General features: G+C 40.7%; 1 pseudogene; it reads left to right on the forward strand.

Annotated features, from left to right (window-relative positions):
- The first annotated feature begins 532 nt into the window (after positions 1-532).
- LOC102256658 lies at positions 533-3,589 on the forward strand (annotated as a pseudogene).
- Positions 3,590-6,347: the final 2,758 nt, after the last annotated feature.

Raw genomic sequence — 6,347 nt, forward strand, 5'->3', positions numbered from 1 at the left:
ACAGTTTTCCTCTAAGAAAACTTTCTTCAGGTTCTTTTTTTTAAAATATGTTTTTATTTATTTTAGAGAGAGATATAAACACTGATGAGAGAGAAACATCAATTAGCTGCCTCCTGCACATCTCCCACCAGGGATCCAGCATGCAACCCAGGCATGTGCCCTGACCAGGATTTAAACCGGTGACCTCTTGGTTCATGGATCGATGTTCAACCACTGAGCTATACCAGCAGGCTCCTTCAGGTTCTTCAGCAAGAAAGAAAACCCAAATCCCAGCATGCTGCCCCAGCACCAGCACAATATAAATATCACCCACTGAAAAGGTAACAGCTTTTGCAAGAGGGAAACAGCCTTGGTACTGAAATGTCTGAAGGAAAGACTGATGGTTTGGTCATACATGGCAAGTACTTGCTAGGATGCCAAGCATACTGGCAACAGACAGCCAATGGAATCCAAAACTCTTTGGGTTACATTTACAGCACAAATCCAGGCACATGATGGTTGTCTTATATTTACTGCCATATCTTTCAGACAAATGACCTCACCAACTTTGCTGTTACAGCACTCAGGGGACCCAGCTGAGTCAGGAAGCAAAGGTGGGTGCAGCTTTGCACTGCATAAGATCCTTAAGAAATTAACTTAAAAACCCATCAATTGAAGAGACTATATCCTCAATTAAAATAATGGTCTCCATTCTGGCCCAAACTTAGCATCCATTAATAGTTATAATTTGTTGTTAAGTTTAGTGATATGTAGCATGTTTTCTTGCTAAAATCACTGATGATCAAAATATTGTGCTCAATTAAAGAGAAGAACGTGTATAATTTCAAAATGCAAACACATTCTGTTACAAAAGAAAATGGCTATACATTTTCTTGAAGAGAGTGGTCAGTCTAGGCCCACAGAGTTCTCTGGTTATTAGCAAGAGCTCCATAACAGCCCTGGCCAGTGATGGCTCAGTTGGTTGGGCATCATCCGGTGCAGTGAAAGGTTGTCAGTTTGATTCCTGATCAGGGCATATGCCCAGGATATGGGCTTGATCCCCAGTAGGGGGTGTGCAGGAGGCAGCCTATTGATGTTTCATTCTCACATTGATGTTTTTCTCTCCCTCTCCCTTACTGTCTCAAAAAAAATCAATTAGAAATATATTTTTAAAAGAATTCCATATAAAGCAAACCCTGGGATGGCATTTCATTTCTATCCCATTTCAGATTTCTCTAATTTTCTTCAAAAGAGGCCTTTTAAATGTATTAAAAATTACAACCTAGTAAAATGTCAGAGACAGGCTGAGCACCCATACTTAAACCTAGGCTCTCTGTAATTTGACTCCTACAAATAAGGATACTATTGAGGAGATGTTTGATTAATTATGAGGAGACACAAGACTCCAAGGAAAGTCAAGTTCAAATCACCCTGATGTAATTACTGATGCATTTAATTAAATCATGTACAAAGGCATTAAATATTTCAGCAAAGTCTCTTAAAAAACACTAATATGAAATGACTTTCTCAGTAAATGGTATTTAGCTGTGTTGGTGGGTAGAGCAGACATAGCATCTGCAGGTTTAATTAAATGTTTGCCTAACCATATAAAAAGACAGTGATATATCTTTATAGCATCTGGCAGCTTCACCATCCTCCAGTCATTCTTTAATTAGTATGCTGGTGAATTTAATAGAAAATGGCTTTAACTTAGGAGCAGATGGCTCTTCTGAGTGACAAGGGAACGGGAATTTCTGTCATGTTTACTTCTTAGTATGTAGCTTTCTAGTCTCAAGATCCCTTGAGAGCACAGGCCTGATGGAATCAGCAGGTTTAGCATATTCTATAGGGTTTAATAGCTTCTGAAAGCAACCACTTCTGAATTTTGTTTAGTTAAAATAGTCTGACTCATGAGCTTCCAAAGATGGTTTTCCTTTGCCTCTCTGAGTTCATTTCGTATATTTTATGACGAGACTAGTCTTTCAGTTGTTAAAAGAAAAAAGTTATCTAAATTTATGTAGTTTCTTTTAGGTAAATAAAAACTGTTGGATCCAATTCAGTCTCAGAGTTTTAAAGTTTAGGAAACATGAACCCCATCTCCTTCTTAGGGGGCAATTGGCTTGACATAAGAAGGGAGGAAAATACAATTGCTTTTCACAAATGTATTAGAAATGAAAGAAAAAGATAAGAAAATCTCAAGGAATAAGGAAAATAAAGAGTGTTGAAGTCACACCCCCACCTTGCCATTCAGAGGCCCCCGCCCCAAAGTCCATCCTCGTGGTTAGGTGGTGAGCGCGGCGGGGAGGGACATCTAGGAAGGCCGGGAGCTGTGTCTTAAAAGGGCAGCCTCTGCTGGGCCCTTCCTCCCTCCCACAGTCGGCGAGCCTCCGCCCCACCGCCTGCACCGCTGCCTGGGTGAAGCACTGCTGGTCCCAGGCTGTGGGCAGCCCGCCCGCACTTACCATGGAACAACCCCAGCTTCTTCAAGACGGTGGAGGGCTTCTTCCACCCCTGCGCCAGCATCATGGAGGACACGGTGACAGAGGACCTCAAGACCCAGGAGAGTGAGGAGCAGAAGCAGAAGCAGAAGCAGGTGCACGGCATCCTGACGATCATCAAGCCCTGTAACCATGTGCTGAGCCTGTCCTTCCTCATCTGCTGCCATCACGGCTCCTGGAGGTCATCTGAGGGCTACCGGGCCCAGCACAGCCAGCACGGCACACCTCGAAAAGGAGTTATTCCTTAGAGCACTGATGTGAGTGTAGATGAAGTAAAAGCTTTGGCTTCTCTGATGACACATGTGCGCAGTGGTTGATGTGCCTTTTAGGGGTGCCAAAACTGGTGTTAACATCAATCCCAAGAACTATACTGATAATGAACTGGAAAAGATCACAAGGAGGTTCATCATGGAACAGGCAAAGAATGGCTTTATTGGTCCCGGCACTGATATGTCTGCCTCAGGCATGAGCATGGGTGAGGCAGAGATGTCCTGAATTGCTGACTTCTATTCTAGCACCATAGGCACTATATTAATGCCCGTGCCTCTGTCACTGGTAAACCCATCAATCAGGGTGGAGTCTAAGGGCAGATTTCTGCTTCTGGCCAGGGAATTTTCCATGGGATTGAAAACTTCACCAATGAAGCTACTTACATGAACATTTTAGGAATGATACCAGGGTTTGGAGATAAAACATTTGTTGTTCAGGGATTTGGTAATGTGGGCCACTCTATGAGATATTTGCATCACTTTGGTGTTAAATGTGTTAGTGTTGGTGAATGTGATGGGAGCATATGAATTCAGATGATATTGACCAAAAGGAACTAGAAAACTTCAAATTGCAACATGGATCAATCCTGGGCTTCTCTAACCAATGGACACAGACACCAGGGGGTGAGGGAATGTGTGGGGGGTTGGGGAGACAATGGGGGGATAAGAACACATATGTAATACCTTAATCAATAAAGAAAAAAAATCCTGGGCTTCTCCAAAGCAAAGCTTTATGAAGGGAGTATCTTAGAAGCCGACTGTGACATACTAATCCCTGCTGCCATTGAGAAGCAGCTGACCAAGTGCAATGCACTCAGAATCAAAACCAAGATCAAGCAGTGAATGCCTATAAACATAATAAATGAAAAAAGCTGGTATTTTTATAACATAAAACAATACCATTTATAGCTTATCACTAGTATATTGTCCAGCAAAACAAAAAGCCCAATGGAGAATTAAGTTATCTTCATACATATCATTGAATAACAAATGATGGAGGCTATTTTTAAGACTGTTGGTTCTCTAGCTGATTTGGCTCAGTGGATAGAGTGTCGGCAAGTGGACCAAAGGGTCCCGGGTTTGATTCTGATCAAGGACACATACCTCCATTGCAGGTTCCTATCTGGTCCAGGCCCTGGTCAGGGCTCGTGCAGGAGGCAACTAATCAATATGTTTCCCTCACATAGATCTTGCTTTCTCTTTCCCTTTCTTTTCCACTCTCTGAAAACCAGTGGAAAAATATTCTTGGGTGAGGACTAAAAAAAAAAGACTCTTGGAATTTACTAACCACATTATGACATATATTCCAAAGAATGCAATAACCTCCTCATCATGTTAATTAATTGTTCTCTTTTGAAAATCTATTGTGTTGACTGAACAATAATTCAAACAGAGTGTCCTAGAAAAAAACCACTTGGGCTCCCTCTTTGGAGTCTGGCTAGCAGCTCTGAGCATTGCCAGTAATGCCTCAACTCGCCCTGACTTTGTGCTCTATTTCAGAGGCCTCACATTCTACGTGCAGCTTCATTAACAACAGCCTGAAAACAACCGGGGTTGTGTTGTATTTTGCCAGGGCCTTTTAAATAGTAGTGTCCCAATGAAGTGCTAGATATTATTTATGTAAGTAGTGTTACCAGGAAACTCCCAGGTGGGCTCAGGCTGCCTTTTGCTGTGCCCAATAACGAAGGCAGTGTTGAATCATATAAGGCGTCTATTGAGAAGGCTAGCCAACCAAGAAGACAGGACGCTTACAAGTATTCAAATCCTGTCTTACAACAAGGTGCAGGGGACAGGATTATAAAGGGGAATGGACCAGGGTGAGGCTGGGAACAGAATGCAGCTACATTCAGCCCTAGAGATCCATAGATGTCAGCTATTGTCCTTAGTCATCAGGTGATAAGATGATGTTTTGACTCCTGTTGGGTCGGTTTGACTATGCTTATTGGTTCTGCTTGCTGTATTTACAGCTGAGTCACCTCCTCAATCGCTTCACACAGGCCTTGAAAAGGAAACTTAAGAGAAACATAACCCCCTATTCACATAAGTATATGTGTTCTAAGATTTAAAATAATATGATTATTTTTCAGATTAATTCAGGTGCTCAGTCAGATTATAAGTCCCCCTATCGTTTTCCTCTCTGATTAGGTAGATGGGTTGATATCTATCTATCAACTTTATACTATAATAAATTTTATTTTTAATTCATTATATTGCTGTAATGCCACTAATTTCTTCCCTGCTACATGGTGACTACCCTTTTTAAGTCTGATGAATTGAAATGTACTAGAAAAGAGAGGCATACATTGAATACAGCAACAAGATATTAAACGAATTACTATAATGAATTAAAAAAATGAGGAAGGCTTTCTTTATACTAGCCCAGTTGGGTAGCCTTGAGGTAAGAGTAGTAAATTCCTTTGTAAAGAAGCCTTCCCTTTTAACAGACTGGAAAAGAACCAAACAAATTCTGTATTAGTTTCCTTTAGATTCATTTATCTAATTAATTAATTTGTTATTCAGTATGCCTATAATTTTCTTTTAAGATTTTTCTTCACAACCCTTCTAGGACTTTCACAAACCTTCTACAACTTTCACAAACCTTCCTTCGGAATGTATCTCCATGCCTCATGCCTTCTACTACCAATACTATAACTTTTTTTCCATCCCCTTCTTAAGTATTCCTACTCCAATATCCTTTCTTCCTGTTATATCCCTTTCTTTATAGCCCTTCTCACTTTTTTTTTACTTCCTCAACTCTAATTCTTCTTTAATTTACACAGACCCCCTGTAACTTACACACACCTTCTGCAACTGACCTAGTCCTTTTCAGTTTGTTTCTTCTTAAATCATTCAGAAATAACCAGTTTTAGAATCCACTTTCTTTCCCCTTCAAAATCATCTGTATGCCTTATGCCTTCTATTATACCAAAACTATATATTCTTTTCAGTTAGTTAGAATTCTTAACCCTTAGAAACCTTTATTTTTAGGTGACATATAAGTGTCCCAACTGCTACTCAGCAAAATGTAAAGGTCAGTTCTACACAAGTTCATCTGTTGCCAGCTTCAGAGCAGTTAGAGTGGTGAGAAGCTCATCTCAGGGTCCTATTCATTTCTCCTCTACTTGGCCCATCGTCCTTGTTCTGCCTATGTCTGTCTAACTGCCTACCACGTCTCCCCTCAAGGATCTTGGCTCTGAATTCTGTCTGAGAAAAGGGGCGCAGGATCTCTTCTGTAACTGCTTCATGCTGAGGAGGGATGAAGTTTTCCTTCAGAGCTAAGAGATCCTTGCTCTCCATCAGAGGGATGATGAGGCCTGGGCACAGAAGAAGGTGGCAATGGTGCCTAAAGGTGGTATTCTCTAGGTGCAAGTAGAGCTTGTAACCTGGTGGAGACAAACTGTGTTATAAAATTTAGCATTATAGGGCAAAAGTTAGAACAGCAAGAATTCTGACAAATGGTCTGGTGGGAGGAAAAAAACATTTCTGTTCTAATAATTTCCTACTGAAACACATTTTTTTTTCTTCTTAAAATCACCCTCATTTTTATTAAAGAGCCAAATTAAGACCAATTTATTTACTGTATTAAATCTAGTTATAATTT

This window comes from Myotis brandtii, unplaced genomic scaffold (genome assembly GCF_000412655.1).
Source record: "Myotis brandtii unplaced genomic scaffold, ASM41265v1 scaffold15, whole genome shotgun sequence".
Lineage (NCBI taxonomy): Eukaryota > Metazoa > Chordata > Mammalia > Chiroptera > Vespertilionidae > Myotis > Myotis brandtii.